The 18514-nt window shown below is 42.8% G+C and overlaps 2 non-coding genes and 2 pseudogenes across 2 annotated transcripts; 1 reads left to right on the top strand and 3 right to left on the bottom strand.

Annotated features, from left to right (window-relative positions):
* Positions 1-329: 329 nt before the first annotated feature.
* On the bottom strand, positions 330-402 carry Trnai-gau (transfer RNA isoleucine (anticodon GAU)). The gene has a single exon. It is a non-coding gene; the product is annotated as a tRNA-Ile (tRNA).
* A 1226-nt stretch (positions 403-1628) lies between these two features.
* Trnai-gau (transfer RNA isoleucine (anticodon GAU)) lies at positions 1629-1701 on the bottom strand. Its single transcript has one exon. It is a non-coding gene; the product is annotated as a tRNA-Ile (tRNA).
* Positions 1702-7563: 5862 nt separating this feature from the next.
* Positions 7564-8910, top strand: LOC149102824 (uncharacterized; annotated as a pseudogene).
* Positions 8911-15694: 6784 nt separating this feature from the next.
* Positions 15695-16836, bottom strand: LOC149102823 (uncharacterized; annotated as a pseudogene).
* Between the last annotated feature and the right edge of the window lie 1678 nt (positions 16837-18514).

Raw genomic sequence — 18514 nt, 5'->3', positions numbered from 1 at the left:
TATCTATCCCGGTACCTCCCGCATGCAAAACGGGCGATCTACCATTTGAGCCAACTCCCCCTAATACGTTTGCCGTTTGAAAGTTGTGACTCGAGTTGCTGTAACTGAATAGATTTAAAGTGGCCCAACGTTCAGTTCAAAGAGAGAATACTGACTCAAAAGAACATGAGAACTGTAAGCTAGTTCAGACAGGGTAGCCTGTGTTCATGTTTCAGGAAATACTCTCGGGGTTGTTCTTAAAACAGTTTGCTTAAAAAGAAAAAGAGACGAGCATCAGTTGTAAAATGAGTTTCAATCCACGTATCATAAAAAATAAAAAGAAATTTTCCGGGTCCGTGTGAGGGTCGAACTCACGACCTTGGCGTTATCAGCACCACGCTCTACCTACTGAGCTAACGGACCAATTGCTGTTACACAAAAGTTAAACAAAGGGCAAATTTGTAATCCGTAGAAGAGACCGGAGTTTAAATGTTACCATCTAATTTTGGTAAAGAATGATCGCTTGGCAGTTCTCTAGACTTCTTTCGGGATTTCATATCACCCGACACATCAGACCCTCCAAGGTCGTCATCTTCGCTATCCTCGGCTACTGAAGATAGAGGGTGAACGACAAGGACCTTTGTTCTGGTGCCAGTAGATAGCAGAGTGACTGTAATACATTGATTTTGTACAGGACGTCATGGCACACTAACCGCGTTTTATGAGCAGATAAAAGGAACTGCTTAGAAAAAACAAAACAAAACAAAATGTTAACATGGGTAGAAAAAATTTTCTTCTTGGAGAATCCGGGTATCGATCCCGGTACTTCCCGCATGCAAAGCGGGGACTCTACCGTTCGAGTTAATCCCCCATAACACAACTCTTGTTAGAAACTTATGAGAAAAATTCATGTGATTGAGAGATTGGACATAGAGACTTACATGACCTATATTGATCTTTATATTATTATGCCATGCCATAGAAAATTCAGCCAATCAGAATGCAGGAAGCCGTTGTATATTCGACGGTATTACCTCCAACTTCCCACCATACGCCGCGGGCATATGGCATTAATTGTGGTGGCCACTGTATGTTCTATCATCATCATCATCATCATCATCATCATCAGTCCTCATCGCGCCATCGGACGCATAAGGCCTTCACAATGGCATGGTATAAATCAGTTCTGTAACGCTATCTCGTGGTACACCATGGAATATCCCACTTGTCACTTGTATTTTCTTGGTATACACACTGGCGTTAAGGCTCGTTTATATACCGAGGAAATTCAAGAGGCTCGCAAAATATTATATGGTATACCACTTGAAAGCGTTGCATCACATAATGACATTGTTTCGCTTCTTACAGCAACTTTTACCCTTTAAAATTAACAAAAGCTAGCTATAAACAGAGCTCTTAAATGGAGTGGTTTGTTTGTATTGTTTCCATTCTCAGTTAATCATTGTAATTTGTTTGTAAAACTAACAGTTTATTACAGTCCGGAGTTACATTTAGGTACTTAAGCTATACAAAAGGCTATGAATTTTTAACCGTTGATCACCAAGGGAAAAACATGATCGAGGTGAACACAGAAAAAAAATTGTTCAACATAATTGTCGACAAATCTGGGGAAAACATTGGCAACTGTCTGGTCCGTGTGAGGTTCCAACTCACGACCTTGGCGTTATCAGCACCATGCTCTGCCGACTGAGCTAACGGACCAGTTGCTGGTACCAAATGTGAAACAAAGAGGACATGTGGTTACTGAATAGTGAATAACCACAATGGTGAATAAAGACTAGTGGAGTTTGGGGATACATGTATCAAAGAAAATGTAACGAGAAACATGTACAAGGAATTCAGTACATGTGACAGTTTGATTTATCTCGCCGCGCTTTTAGATTACGTCGAGAAACGAGGCTTACACAAATAAAAAGACTAATTTAAGGTGGCTCAAAACAATTTCCAGCAGTTATATTTTGATGGGTCATTATAACCGCTCTTTATCACTTGATGCTAAAATCATTGTATCAACAAACTGCCCAATCATCGCTGAACTCGTTGTGATCATTTTCGTGACACAATGGGTTACCATAGCAATAGAATAACCTGCTAAAAACACACTTAACTACAGCTTTGAGGGCTTATAATTCGTAAACGACACGGATAATTTTTTATATTATCAAATTTTGATAAGTATGTTAAGATGCAACTTTTGGTAGAGGTCGGTACATGAGGCTCAGAGCCACCTTAAATTTTTCTTGAATTATTTAAAAATAGCTTTTAGTTTTTGTTAAGTGTTCATGTTAGAATATAATAATAAAGGTAACATATTAAATGTGTCCATTTCTATTTTCTGTAAAATTTGATGAAAATTTCCAAATAGTTCATTTTAATTCAAAACGTTATTTTCATTAAAACACCTGTGCAATGGGGAATTACCTCAAATGATAGAGCGCCCGCTTAGCATGCGGGAAGTACCAGGATCGATACCCGGATTCTCCAATGAAACTAACTGTCTTTCTTTTTTCTCGTGAAAACGATATTTGCCAGCAGTGAAGTGTTTTTTTTTTTTAATTTGTTCGTTGTTGCAACTCTTTTCTTATTCTTTCTTTTTTTGTCAGAAGGCTTACCGTGGAAACCCAAATAGATTGTTCTAACGATTTCGGCAAAAAGCGGCGATTGTATTGCTGCTGTTCATTTCACTGGAACGTATCTCCAAAGTCGTTCCCCGATATACGTGATTATCCTGCGAACTAGCTTAAAATTGTCATTTTCTTTCATGTCACTACTGTCTGTATATTTTCTTGTTAGATGGATTAACCGAACACCGCACATGATGATTTAATAGATACTGTAATATAGATCATATAAATCTCTAAATCTGCTAAATCACAGTAATTTCGATCATAAGTTCCTACTGAAGAACCTACGTGGTCTGGGGGATTAGCTCAAATGGTAGAGCGCCAGGTTTGCATGCTGGAAGTACTGGGATCGATACCCGAATTCTCCAAGATTAGGATTTTTGACTCATACTAATACTTTTTTTTTTTGCCTTTTCTTTTCTTTTTGTAGTTATTTTTTCATCATTTATCTGCTTATTAAACTCGGATAGTGGACCATGATGAATTTTTGTACAAATCACTGTATTGCAGTGACTCTGCTATCTACTGACACTAGAACAAAGGTCCTTGTCGTTCACTCTCTATCTCCAGCGTGAGATATTCTATGGTATACCACTTGAAAGCTTCATGACATTGTTTGGCTTCTGACAGCGATTTTGACAAACGTTACCTATAAACAGAGCTTTAAAATGGAGTGTTTTGTTTGTATTGTTTCCATTCTCAGTTAATTATTGTTATTTTTTTTTTTTTTTTTGGAAAACTGACAGTTTAATACAGCCAGGAATTACACTTACTTAAGTTCCACAAAAGGCTATGAATCTTGGATCGTTGATCACCAGAGGAAAATCATAATCGAGTTGCACACAGAAAAAACTGGGGAAAATATTCGTCTGTCTGATCTATGTGAGGGTCGAACTCACGACCTTGGCGTTATCAGCACCACGCTCTGCCGACTAAGCTAACGGACCATTTGCTAGTACCAATTGTGAAACAGAGAGGACATGCGGTTACTGAATAGTGAATAACCACAATGGTGAATAAAGACTAGTAGAGTTTGAGGATACATCTATAAAAGAAAATGTAAAGAGAAACATATACAAAGAATTCGGCAGATGTGACAGTTTGGTTTTTCCTCGCCGCGCTTTTAGATTACGTCGAGAGACAAGGCTTACCGGAATAAAAAGGCTAATTTAAGGTGGCTTAAAACAGTTTCCAGCAGTTAGATTTTTATGGGTCATTATAACCACTCTTAAACATAAAACTTACAATTTCCTCGATTGTGATTGGTTTAAAAAACTCCTATTTTCCACTAATTCACTTGTCAAGTTGTTGTCGCACAGTTTGTTATTGGACAGTTTGTTATTGGTCAGTTTGTTATCGAACAATTCCATAAGCCAATCACATTCAAAGTTGTAGTTACGTGCGTGCGTAAGCCCGTACGCTTGCTTTTGTGTTTTTGGTGCCTAATTGCCGGTAGGAGGCGCGGTGGCCTTAGAATGTTTACATCTCGTTTGTAGGTATTTTAATGCAAATTTTCCCTTTCTTTCATGACTTGGCTATTCTTCTTTTCTCGGAAATTGTAATTTTTATGATTAATTGGTATTAAGACTTCGTATCGTCCAATTCTGTCAGTAATCAAACTCGTGATAAACAAATCGGTCTCCTGCTCCGCGGTCGTCCGATTTTGTTATCACTCTTATGATAACCGACCGAATTGGACTCCACTCAGTCCTATTACCATTACTTTATCACTTGATGCTACAATCATTGTATCAACAAAGTGCCCAATCACGTGAACACGCAGTTATCATTTTCGTGACACAAAGGGTTACCATAGCAACAGCATAACCAAAAATGGAGACGATTTTTTTCAAATGGTTTCACAACAATGAGTAGTATATTTTATTAAATAACTTGATTTTCATTAAATCCCCTGTGTAATGGGGGATTAGCTCAAATGGTAGAGCGCCCGCTTTGCATGCGGGAAGCACCGGATCGATACCCGGATTCTCCAAGATAGTGATTTTTGACCCATAGTAATAATTTTTTGTCTTTTCTTTTTCTTTTCTTTTTGTAGTTATTTTCTCATCTTTTATCTGTTCATAAAACTCAGATAGTGGACGATGATGACTTTCTGTACAAAATCACTGTATTCAAGTCACTCTGCTATCCAGCTCGCACTAGAACAAAGGTCCTCGTCGTTCACTCTCTATCTCCAGCAGCCGAGGATGGCGAAGATGACGACCTTGGAGTGTCTGATGACTCGGGTGATATGAAATCCAGAAAGGAGTCTAGCGAAGATGCCAAGCATTTATTTTTTGTCAAAATTAGATCACGGATAAAATCTAAATTCTGGTCCTGCAGTAGATTACAATCTAATATGGCTTTTATTTTAACCTGCCAGGCGCTTACTCCTTATCAAAATTAGATGGTGACATTTAAACTCCGGTCCTGTAGTAGACTAATTAAAAAAACTATTTGTCTTTTATTTTAACACTTGAGTAATAGCCGTTGGTTCGTTAGCTCAGTCGGCAGAGCGTGGTGCTGATAACGCCAAGGTCGTGAGTTAAACCTTGACATGGACCACCAAAGTTTCTTTTTTTATGGTATCGTGATTCAAAAACATTATAAAGCTTATACTCGTCTCTTTTTTTTTCCAGCAAACTCTCCTAAGGACAACCCTGACAGCATTACCTGAATCATGAACACAGGCTACCCTGCCTGAACTAGCTTACAGTTCCCATGTTCTTTTGAGTCAGTTTTCTCTATTTGAACATGAAATTCAGCTACTTTAAGTCTATGCAGTTATAGAAACTGAAGTCACAACTTTCGAACGTTTTCAGTTTTTCGACGAAACGATTCTTCTACTTTTGCAGCAGTCTCAAGTCATGTACTGGCAAATTAAAATCGAAACTTAAATTGAAAAAAATGGAGAATCCGGCTATCGATCCCGGTACTTCCCGCGTGCGAAGCGGGCGCTCTACTATTTGAGCTAATTCCCCATTCCTCAGGTGTTTCATTGACAATTAAAGTCATGTAATGAAATAAGGTAATAATGCGAAACTATATCCGTGTTTTCGACTAATTTTGCTGAAAATAAAGAGGAGATATCTATGCGCTACCCTTGGAACGTTGATCACCAAAGACCAAAACCATGATCGAGTTGCACTCAGAAAACAAAATGTATTCAACATAATTGTTTAAAAATGTGGGGGAAATATTAACGACTATCTGGTTCGTTGGCGTTATTAGCACCACGCTCTGCCGACTGAGCTAACGGACCAATTGCTGGAACAAGTACATATTAAAACACAGCTGATTGCTTGGTAGAACACTATTAATAACGTTACTGCTAAATTTTGACAAAAAATTGTCCTTAGCAGTTTTAAATGAAAGTTTTTATTTACCTGGTTAAACAAGATTTCAAGCTTTATTATTGTTGTCAAATCGATCTTAACTTGGTTTACGTGGGAGACTAAACTCAGCATTGCTGAATAAGACGTGGAAGAATAAATTATCAAAATTGCCAAAAAAACAAAACAAAAAAAAATCAAGCAGAAACAGAGAAATTAACAAAAAAACGAAAACCAACGACAAAATGCAAAACACAGACTATAGCATCACCTCATGTTTGTTTCACAGCAAAAAAGTATTTTTCAAGTGTTTTTAAAATATTTAATAATTCGGGTCCACCCACACTAGAATAGTAATTTTCGTGGTCCACGAGTGGGTCGAACTCACGACCTTGACGTTATCAGCACCACGCTCTGCCGACTGAGCTAACGGACCAAACACATTAACCTCGGTTTATTTTTATTTATTTTTTTTAAGTATTACTGCCTTTGTACAAGAACGTTATCAAAAGTTCGGCCAAATGAGGAACAGCAACCGCTCATTAGGTTTGTTCAAACTGATTCGGTTTTATTCTTTAGGATGTATGTATACATTGCTAACGTGCTTTCTCAAATGATGAGGGGATTTTTGTTGCAATATAGTCATCCCGAAATCATTTAATAGAAGTTGTTTCCCATTTAGTTTCTAATAATGTGTCGTCAATATCAGTAGTTTGTGTTCTAAATAACAAGTAACTAGAATCAAAAGCAACATGTTTTCTTAAATTATCTGGTTTTTTTTTTTTTTTTTTTTTTTCTAAAATGAAATTCTAAGTACTTTGGTTAGATAAAAGCGTAAAACTAATTATTGGGTCATGCCTCTAACATTGTGTTTTCAATAGACATAGTAACTTGTATATTGTATATATAACTTGTATATTGTGATTGGTCAGTTCGAGTTCATTATAGCTCCATAAAGCACTCTGCTTACGTCACGCGCGTGCATTATAACTCAACATATGCACGCAAGCTACGTCACGAAAATTTTGCCCTGGACAAAATTTGAGAATCAGCTAGTCCGTCCGCCATTATGGCTGAAGAATTTCCACGGTTTCAACTCGGGTTCGAATTCCTGAACGCCGAGAAAAGTAGCAGCGTTAAGGAGTCTCAAAATGAGGCACCTGTTCCAAAGAAAAAACGGTTTGCAGAACTGACAGAAGCGGAGAGAAACCGGCTTTTGGTGGAAACGCAAGCAAAGTCTACGAAGAGCTCGACAAATTGGGCAGTAAACGCTTTCAAAGGTATGAATTTACGTAAACATGACTACAATCCAATACACATCTCAAACACTAAAACTTAAAACCTGTTTTAATTTAAAAGGCAGAATGACGAAAAAAGCATATTACAATGCTTCCTAAATAATGAGTTATACTGGCTTATCTACATCTTTGTCAACAAAAGGCAACATTTCACTTGTTTATGCAATTAAATGTTTTCTAGCAGCTGTTGCGTATATCATTTAACAGTTAACCACTCGAAATACGCTTGCAACACTTAAAGGCTGAGTTGGAAAAAATGTTTTCTTTTCCTAGAATGGGGTGCACAAAAAGTTCCTGTGCTCCCAAAACTAGAGGAAATGAGCGACGAACAACTTGACAACAGTCTGTCACAGTTTTATACAGAAGCACGAAGCAAAACGGGTGAAGAGTACAGCAAGTCGTCCTTAATTACGTTCAGAAATGCAATAGAGAGGCATTTGAACAACCCACCTTATAACAGAAGTTTGAAGCTAAATTCTTCAACGTTTTCAAATTCCAACCGTATGCTGAACGCCAAAATTAAGAGCCTGAAACAGCAAGGGAAGGAAAATGTGCAGCACAAAGAGGCCATGCCAGTTGACGACTTGCAGAAATTGAAAGCTGGTCCAGTATTAAGCCTTGCAAATCCATGGTCTTTGCTGAGAAACGTGTGGTTCCATGTTGTTCTCTACTGGTGTAGAAGAGGTCGTGAAGGGCAGAGAAATTTGAAGCCGACGAGTTTTGCATTTGAAGTAGACGAGCAAGGCAAGCGCTACGTTACTATGACCCACGACGAGACCACCAAAAACCATCCCGGTGGACTTCAAGACCGATCCAGCTTTGAGAAGACGGCTCGTATGTACGAAACAGAGAGTGAGAACGACGGCTACCGAGCGTTGAGCTTGTATATCTCCAAGCTGAATCCGAAATGCGAAGCCTTATTTCAGCAACCTCGACGCGACTGGAATGAATCCGCCATCACACCCGAAATCTGGTACGAAAACCGCCCGCTTGGTGTCAACACTCTTGGAAACATGATGAAAGAAATAAGTACAAAGGCCAAGCTTTCCAAAGTTTACACAAATCACTGTGTTCGGGCGACAGCGATAACCTTGTGGTCTCAAGCCGGTTTGTCAGATCGCCACATCTGCCACATTTTGGGACACAGAAACCCGAATAGTCTCTAGCATTACAATTCTCGTCCGTCGTCTATCCAGCTCAGGAAATGTAGTGATGTCTTGTCTACTGCTCTACAAGGGGCCGACCAGACAAAACAGAAATCTCCACAATGCGATGAGCCTTTTAGTCAGCCAAAAGCAGCAGAAGTATCAGGCAGAGTGGTTGAAACGCACAGCCGATCATCCACCACAACGATCCACAGCGAAATGCTTGGCGGCATGTTCAATTCTTGCACAATCGGTTCAATGCAAATCAATCTTTATCCTCCTCAGAGCAAAAGTCAGTGAACTGGGGAACTGCTTCAGCTTTCGAAGATTCTTTTTGCTGTAATAATTTCTTTGAACCGTTCTGACTTTTTTTAGAAAACGTTTGTTTCTTGCCACAAAGGGAACGGTTTTACTTTTCATTCAGCATTTAAGCCAATAAAAAGAAAGCATGTACATGTAAGGAGAATACTTATTTTGATTAATTAAAATTCGCAATCCTTTTCTTGTTTAATATGTCTTTATGTTAATGTGGTGGTTTACATTTTATAAAAGAAATAAAAAAACTTGCCCTTCGTGCATTGTTGAGTTATATAAGCACTTGGGAATTTTTAAGAACACTCGAGAAGTGCGAGAAGCACTCGGCTGCGCCTCGTGCTTCTCTTTGCACTTCTCTCGTGTTCTTAAAAATCCCCGCGTGCTTATATAACTCAACAATGCACTCGGGCGCGTTTTTTATTTCTATAATACCAATTACTACCATAATACCTCAATACCATAATACACTTATACCCTAATACCCCAATACTCTAACATCATACCTTATTACCCTTATACCCTTACACCCTAACATCCTAATACCCTAATACCTTAATACTATAATACCCTTATACCTTAATACCCTCATACAATACCAAAATACCTAATGCAATAATAAAGTGTACTATCGTTTGTCTCATGATGTAGTCACTTGAGATGTAGATCGCAAAGTTTCGACTGCTTACTGCTAGTCTTCTTCAGGCGATAAGGTCGACTGATTGCTCGGTATCATTTATATCGCAAAGGTCGGCTGTGATTGGTGCATTTCGATCCTCCTATTGTTCAATTGTTCCGGCGAGTAGCTGTTCCCTCAGTGGTCCGCTGTTGTACCGTTCCCCTGTTGTTGTGTTTCTTGATCGTGGGTATCCATGCTTCAGGAATTTCAATTCCACTATCCCTGTTGATGTTGTTAGGGTGAAGTCTTATGTGACAGCAGTAGCAGTAAGCAGTCGAAACGTCGCGATCTGCATCTCAAGTGACTACATCGTTCCCACCAGAGGCGCACGCAGAGTCGCTGAACTAGCATCCATGAGATTCCTGAGGGAAAGAATCAGACTGACGCAGAGAGCCAGGGGAGATACGAAGAAAGAAGCCGAATCAACAGCACAGAGCATAACATCTGCTCTTTCTGCGGATGACGCTGCAGAGGTACTCGACAAGGTTAAATCCACTACCCAGCGAGTCTTTAATACAACCAAAGACCGTCAACAGCGCAAGTTTGAGACACACTGCTTAGGCCAATTGTGTCGTGTGTCAACACCTTTGCATACGACCTGTCTGCTTTCTTGGCTAAAGTATTATCTCCTCTTGCAGGTAACTCGAACTTCACAGTGAAGAACTCAACTGACTTCGCCTCCACCATCGCCAGTGAAAAGATCCAGGACCACGAGATCATGGTGTCTTTCGACGTAGAGTCACTGTTTACCAACGTACCGATCGAGGGCACCGTACAAGCCGCGCTACAAAAAATGGAGAACGACGCAGGCCTGGCCGACCGCACGACACTTACACCAGTTCAAATCGCGGACCTCTTGGATTTCGTATTAAGATCTACGTACTTCCAGTACAACGGATCGATTTACGAACAACGAGACGGCGCAGCCATGGGGAGCCCTGTATCCGCGGTTATTGCTAATCTCTACATGGAGATATTTGAAGAACAAACAATAGAGTCCGCACCTTGCAAACCTAAGATCTGGAAACGCTACGTAGATGATACTTTCACCATACTGGATCGGAATAGAGTTGACGTCTTCCTGAAACACCTGAACAGTCAACAACCATCAATCCGTTTCACCATGGAGATCGAGAACAACAACAAGATCGCCTTTCTCGACACGTCAGTTTACAGAGAGCCTGATGGCCGCCTTACCACCAGTGTCTACAGGAAACCAACACACACTGATCAGTACCTAGCGTATGATTCATACCACCCTCAGTCAGTAAAGCGCGGTATTGTGAAGTGTCTGTACGACCGGGCTAAACGTCTCGTGACCAAACCATCAGTAATCGCTGGAGAGAAGAAACATCTGTCATCTGTACTTGTTTCTAACGGATATCCCTCCTCTTTTGTACAGAAGATCACAAAGGCACGAACAACCCCAAGAAGAGAGCCTATTGCGGAATTTAAATCCACCGCCGTTTTACCTTGTGTCCAAGGAGTTTCGGAGTCTTTCCGCCGCTGCCTAGAACAACAAGGCATTCGCACCGTCTTTAAGTCCGACACGACACTTCGGTCACACTTAGTGCGACCAAAGGACACCGTCAATTCGGCTAAACAAGATGGTGTTGTCTACAGGATTCCCTGTGAGTGCGGCAAAGTCTACATCGGGGAAACAGGGAGATCTATGCAGGAGAGGATCAAAGAACACGACAGGGATATACGACTCGCCCGTACCCAGACCTCCGCCGTTTCTGAACACACCCACGAGACCGGCCACTATCCTATCTGGAATGAGGTCAAGTTTATTGATCGAGATCCTCACTGGTACACACGTAGGGTCAAGGAAGCTATTCACATAAGACTTCACCCTAACAACATCAACAGGGATAGTGGAATTGAAATTCCTGAAGCATGGATACCCACGATCAAGAAACACAACAACAGGAGAACGGTACAACAGCGGACCACTGAGGGAACAGCTACTCGCCGGAACAATTGAACAATAGGAGGATCGAAATGCACCAATCACAGCCGACCTTTGTGAGTCCTGGGAGTCTCTTGCCTCAGACAGACCCTCCTGCGCCAACTCATCACCAAAGGAGCCCACGCAGTAGAGGAACGCAGGTCCCGTCAAGCCGACGAGAAGCGAGCAGTACGCAAGGAAAGAGCCGCTAGCACTAATAGCACAGCCCCTACCCACTTCTGCCCTACCTGTGGGAGAGGCTTCCTTGCCCGGATTGGTCTCATCAACCACCTCCGGACACACCGTAGAAATTTATTAACAAACTAGATGCCTTTGGGCATCTTCGACTACGAAGGACGAACAACAACAACAAATGGTACCGTGCAATCAGTCGACCTTATCGCCTGAAGAAGACTAGCAGTAAGCAGTCGAAACGTCGTGATCTACATCTCAAGTGACTACATCGTGAGACTAACGATAGTACACTTTATTATTGCATCTACCACGATGAATAAAAACAACCTTTTCCTCGACAATACCTAATACCTTAATACCCTAATACACCTATATCCTAATACCCTAATCCCTTATACCCTAATAGCCCAATACCCAAAAACCATAATACCCTATTACCTTAATGGCTTAATGCCTTAATGCCCTACCACCGCAATACCTTTTACCTCAACACCCTAACGCCCCAATACCCCAATACCTTAATACCCTAATACCCTAATAGCTAATACCCTAATACCCTAAGAACCTAACACTCCAAAAATAAAGGTGTCGAGTTGTTTAGCTTGGTGGCCATTGTGCTGCAAAATAAATGTGCCGCCTTGTTTAGCTTGGCGGCCATTGTGCCGCAAAAAAAATGTGCTGAATTGTTTAGCTTGGTGGTAATTGTGCCGCAAAATAAATGTGCCGAGTTGTTTAGCTTGGTGGCCATTGTGCTGCAAAATAAATGTGCCGAGTTGTTTAGCTTGGCAGCCATTGTGCTGCAAAATAAATGTGCCGAGTTGTTTAGCTTGGTGGCCATTGTGCTGCAAAATAAATGTGCCGAGTTGTTTAGCTTGGTGGCCATTGTGCTGCAAAACAAATGTGCCGAGTTGTTTAGCTTGGTGGCCATTGTGCCGCGAAATAAATGTGCCGAGTTGTTTAGCTTGGTGGCCATTGTGCTGCAAAATAAAGGTGCCGAGTTGTTTAGCTTGGTGGCAATTGTGCCGCAAAATAAATGTGCCGAGTTGTTTAGCTTGGTTGCCATTGTGCCGCAAACTCAATGTGCCGAATTGTTTAGCTTGGTGGCGATTGTGCCGCAAACTCAATGTGCCGAATTGTTTAGCTTGGTGGCCATTATGCCGCAAAATAAATGTGCCGAGTTGTTTAGCTTGGCGGCCATTGTGCGGCAAAATAAAGGTGCCGAGTTGTTTAGCTTCGCGGCCATTTTGCCGCAAAGTAAATGTGCCGGGTTGTTTAACTTGGTGGCCATTGTGCCGGAAAATAAATATGGGAATTGTTTAGATTGGTGGCCATTATGCCGCAAAGTAAATGTGCCGAGTTGTTTAGCTTGGTGGCCATTGTGCCGCAAAATAAATGTGCCGAGTTGTTTAGCTTGGCGGCCATTGTGCCGCAAAATAAATGTGCCGAGTTGTTTAGCTTTTCGGCCATTGTGCTGCAAAATAAATGTGCCGAGTCGTTTAGCTTGTCGGCCATTGTGCCGCAAAATAAATGTGCCGAGTTGTTTAGCTTGGCGGCCATTGTGCTGCAAAATAAATGCGCCGAGTTGTTTAGCTTGGTGGCCATTGTGCCGCAAAATAAATGTGTCGAGTTGTTTAGCTTGGTGGCCATTGTGCTGCAAAATAAATGTGCCGAGTTGTTTAGCTTGGTAGCCATTGTGCTGCAAAATAAATGTACCGAGTTGTTTAGCTTGGCGGCCATTGTGCTGCAAAATAAATGTGCCGAGTTGTTTAGCTTGGTGGCCATTGTGCTGCAAAATAAATGTGCCGAGTTGTTTAGCTTGGTGGCCATTGTGCTGCAAAATAAATGTGCCGAGTTGTTTAGCTTGGCGATCATTTTGCCGCAAAATAAATGTGCCGAGTTGTTTAGCTTGGATGCCATTGTGCAACAAAATAAATGTGCTGAGTTGTTTAGGTTGACGATTATTGTGGCGCAAAGTAAATGTGCCGATTTGTTTAGCTTGGTGGCCATTGTGCTGCAAAATAAATATGCCGAGTTGTTTAGCTTGGCGATCATTTTGCCGCAAAATAAATGTGCCGAGTTGTTTAGCTTGGATGCCATTGTGCAGCAAATAAATGTGCTGAGTTGTTTAGGTTGACGATTATTGTGGCGCAAAGTAAATGTGCCGATTTGTTTAGCTTGGTGGCCATTGTGCTGCAAAATAAATATGCCGAGTTGTTTAGCTTGGCGATCATTTTGCCGCAAAATAAATGTGCCGAGTTGTTTAGCTTGGATGCCATTGTGCAACAAAATAAATGTGCTGAGTTGTTTAGGTTGACGATTATTGTGGCGCAAAGTAAATGTGCCGATTTGTTTAGCTTGGTGGCCATTGTGCTGCAAAATAAATATGCCGAGTTGTTTAGCTTGGCGATCATTTTGCCGCAAAATAAATGTGCCGAGTTGTTTAGCTTGGATGCCATTGTGCAGCAAATAAATGTGCTGAGTTGTTTAGGTTGACGATTATTGTGGCGCAAAGTAAATGTGCCGATTTGTTTAGCTTGGTGGCCATTGTGCTGCAAAATAAATATGCCGAGTTGTTTAGCTTGGCGATCATTTTGCCGCAAAATAAATGTGCCGAGTTGTTTAGCTTGGATGCCATTGTGCAACAAAATAAATGTGCTGAGTTGTTTAGGTTGACGATTATTGTGGCGCAAAGTAAATGTGCCGATTTGTTTAGCTTGGTGGCCATTGTGCTGCAAAATAAATGTGCCGAGTTGTTTAGCTTGGTGGCCATTGTGCAGCAAAATGAATGTGGGGAGTTGTTTAGCTTGGTGGCCATTGAGCTGCAAAATCAATGTACTAAGTTGTTTAGCTTGGCGGCCATTGTGGCGCAAAATAATTTTGACGAGTTGTATAGCTTGGTGGCCATTGTGCCGCAAAATCAATGTGCCGAGTTCTTTAGCTTGGTGGTCATTGAGTAGCAAAATCAATGTGCCAAGTTGTTTAGCTTGATGGCCATTGTTCCGCAAAATAAATGTGCCGAGTTGTTTAGCTTGGTGGCCATTGTGCCACAAAATATCAGCCCTCACTAATACCGGACGTAGACTCCACCCTTCTCAAGATTGCTTGCTGGAAGTACATCATAGTCTCTGATTTGTCTCAGGCGTTCTACCAAATCCCCCTAGCAAAGAACTCCATGAAGTATAGTGGCGTGGTTACACCCTTCAAAGGTGTTCGTGTCTACACGCGCTGTGCCATGAGAATCCCCGGTTCTGAGACGGCCCTCGAGGAGCTAATGTGCCGCGTCCTGGGTGATCTCCAGGAGGGTTGTGTTGCTAAGATTGCTGACGACTTGTATTGTGGTGGTAACACTCATCAGGAGGTCCTTAAAAATTGGTGAAAAGTCCTCTCGGCTCTGGATCGCTGCAAGTTTGGCCTCTCACCTGCGAAAACCATAATCTGCCCGGCTTGGACCACCATTCTCGGTTGGATATGGTCCCAAGGCTCGATCCGTGCATCTCCCCACCGTATAGCTGCTCTGGCTTCTTGCTAGCCACCCAGGAACGTCTGTGGTCCCCGTGCTTTTGTTGGTTCGTACAAAATGCTTGGCCGGGTCCTTAGTGGAGCTGCTAAAATCCTCGCTCCTCTCGAGTCCCTTACGGCTAGTCGTCAATCTCAGGATACGATCTCCGGATCTGACGAGCTCCTGGTGTGTTTCCGCTCCTGTCAAGAAGCACTCACGTCTAATAGATCCATCACTCTTCCCAAGCCTGATGATCAGCTCTGGATCGCGACCCGATGGCTCTGTCAAGATGAATGGCCTTGGCGCCACTCTTTATGTACTTCGTGACCAGAAGCTTCACCTCGCCGGATATTTCAGTGCCAAGTTTAAAAAACATCAAGCTTCCTGGTTGCCATGTGAAATAGAGGCATTATCTATTGCGGCCGTTGTCAAGCATTTCGCGCCTTATATAATTCAATCAAAGTCTAAGACTTATGTACTGACTGATAGCAAGCCTTGTGTCCAGGCATTTAACAAGCTCTGCCGTGGCCAGTTCTCTTCCAGTCCTCGAGTGACTTCATTCCTATCATCTGTTAGACGTTACCAAGTTGCGCTGCTCCATCTGGCCGGTTCCGCAAACCTGCCTTCTGATTTCGCTAGTCGTAACGCACCAGCTTGCGACGACCCTCGCTGCCAAGTCATTTGTATCCGAAGCTGAAGACCTGGCTGTACGACCCATGTCTGTTCATAATGTGTTATCAGGGAGGAAGCCCATTCCTTTCACAAGCCGTTCCGCCTGGCTCCAATCGCAGCTAGAGTACCCAGACTTGAGGCGTGTCCACTCCCATCTTAAGCAGGGCACTCCCCGTCGAAGAAGCTGACAAACATCAAAGACATCAAGCGTTAGCTGAAGTTGGTCTCCTTTTCCCGTGACGGCCTGCTCATCGTAAAACGTGATGAACTTTTCGCCGTGTCCCGCGAATGGATAGTCATCCCGCGCTCTGTCGTTGATGGCTTCCTTGCTGCCCTGCACGTAAAGCTGGACCACCCCTCCGTCACCAAATGAAACTGGTTTCGCAGCGTTACTTCTTTGCCTTAGATCTGGACAAAGCCCTGGATCGGTGCTCGCAGTGTTGCCAACCTGTGCTGTTCTCTGAGGAAAGTCCCGTCCAGTCCTGTTGAACAGTCAACTTCTGATCCCCCTGAAGGCTTTGGTATTTCCTTCGCTACAGACGTCATAAAGCGCTACCTTCAGCTAGTACTTGTCGTCCGCGAGTCTTCCACATCCTTTCACTGGTCACTGCTTGCTGGATGACGAACGTCGTGAATCCATTCGCTCCGGTCTCCTCCGATTGTGCCTTGAGCAGCGCCCTCTGTCTGGCCCCGGGTAGATCCCGCTCCTGGCGGCGATGAAATTCTTAGACAGTATGGATTTGCTGTGGAAGTCGGTCGAGTCAAAACCCAAACAAGAATCCTGTGGCAGAGAAATGCGTCGCCGAACTTGGCGATGAGCTTCTCCGTATTTGTCCTGAGGGTGGTATAATCACTTCTCTCTCCTTAGCTGTGGCGACAGCCATCTAAACACCCGTATCCGTAACAGAGGATTGTCTGCCCGCGAGATGTGGCTTCAACGCGACCAATTCATCAACCCACAGATCCCTTTTTCTTTTTCTAAGTTGCTTACAACAGCGCCCCTTGCGGCTCGGTAACCATCCCGCTAGTGAGAGATCCAAAGCCCCTGGCCGCTGTCCCCGTCCTGCCATGCCCGTTCAGGTCGGCGATTTGGTTTACATTAATTACTTCTGATGGCTCCAAGACACATGCCCGCAATTGGTGTCTTGTAGTCTCTGTAGACGGCCTGTGGTGCAACGTACGTAAGTTCACTGGTTCACATTTGCTCTCTACCTTCTATCGCGTCAAACTGTCTGAATGTTATCGCGTTCCTGACCTAACAGAAACCATGCCAAACCTTTCTCGCCGTTACAGCACCGATTCCTACCCTGAAGATATCGACAAAGAGCCTCTTACTTCTGGGTAGGTTGACGAGGAACCCGCTCACCTTCCTACCCTTCAGAGCACTCGGAATCCTGCTCCTGCTTTAGTCCCTAGCGAACTCACTACTCCACCATGCCAGATCCTCAGACTGACAATCCTCCTGTACCCGACTCTTCTCCTCCCGCGGACGGAAGCGTGTCTGACGACATCGATGCCCCTGTCTCGGATTCTGCCTTCTCAGCTGGTCCACACCGGTCTAGCCGTCCAACTCGCTGCCCGGCTTACCTCAAGGACTACCTTACTTAGCTGTCGCTATGAACTCCGTAAGTAACTCTCCACTAGTACTCGGCTACGTTGTAATACTTAATTTACGCATTGACCTCTAGCTCTTTGTAACTGCATGTTTACTAGCAACCCCGCAGCCTCGCATTGCTTTATGTTTATTGCTCTTCTGCTTAGGCGAGCGGAAGAAAGAAGAAGTCACGCCGTATTTCACATTGTTTAGTTCCCGCCATTAGCTCGCATAGCATGACGCATTGTGCACGCTGTCGTTTAGCTTGCTTCATTGTTTCGTTTCGTATGCACGCTGTTTTTTAGTTAGCCTCATTGTCTCACGGTTCGCGGATAATTAGCTTGGTACCTTTCGTTACCGCTTTTGCCTGCTTCGTTTGCATTGTATTTGCTTCTAGTCTTCGGTTAATAAACGTGTTCTCTCTTGCTCGGAGTTTCGGTTCAACTTACTGGCGCTGGTTTCTGTAGCATGAACCGAGTAGGAGTATTTCTACTCCCCCTGGATGGGTCGCTACTAAACATTTACATTTACATTTGGATTCTTACAAAGTCACCCAGTAACAGAAGCTGCACGCCACGTAAGATTACTCAATAAAAATAAATAGAGAAACAGAAATAGGAAAACCAGCTTGAGGATTAATTGTCCACTAAATGCACAAAAGTTTGCGGATTGGTCAATGTCACCTGCAAAACGCGTGACCGAGCACAATAGGCAAAATCTAGAATATCATGACGTTGTCGCAGAAAATACATGGCCAAACCTTGTTGGGATCAAAGTGGACGAGTGGATATGGAGAGGAGGATATCCAAGGTCAGATTCCTAAGGAAAGCCAGCTTCGGAAAAACCAATATCTGATTCTTTAACAGAATTTACACCTTTTGTCAGTTCAAATACTGGCCTGTGCAATCCTGTGCAGTCCGTCACGTCCAAAATTATTAAACCTTTTTATTAACAGAAAAAACGCGAGTTCCTGGCGCGGTGTCGAATTAGTCCGGGTGCCCACGGTAGAAAAGGGGGTTAAAAAATAATTTCGTTTACTCGACAAGCTGGCAAACTTTGACTCACCCAGCAATGTTCTTTAGACCTTAGGGAAAAATAATGGGGTGGCAGTGGAGCTGGCCAAGTGGGCCATGGTAATTTACAGCACCTCAAAGTACACCCCTCCTGAGTATCTATGTGTTTTTTAAAGTGATTTTTACAACAATCTGGGACG

The sequence above is a fragment of the Orbicella faveolata genome, unplaced genomic scaffold (genome assembly GCF_042242905.1).
Source record: "Orbicella faveolata isolate gen_17 unplaced genomic scaffold, um_ofav_v1 contig_35, whole genome shotgun sequence".
NCBI lineage: Eukaryota > Metazoa > Cnidaria > Anthozoa > Scleractinia > Merulinidae > Orbicella > Orbicella faveolata.
Note: the sequence above shows the minus strand (reverse complement) of the source record. Positions and strands in the feature narration are given on the sequence as shown.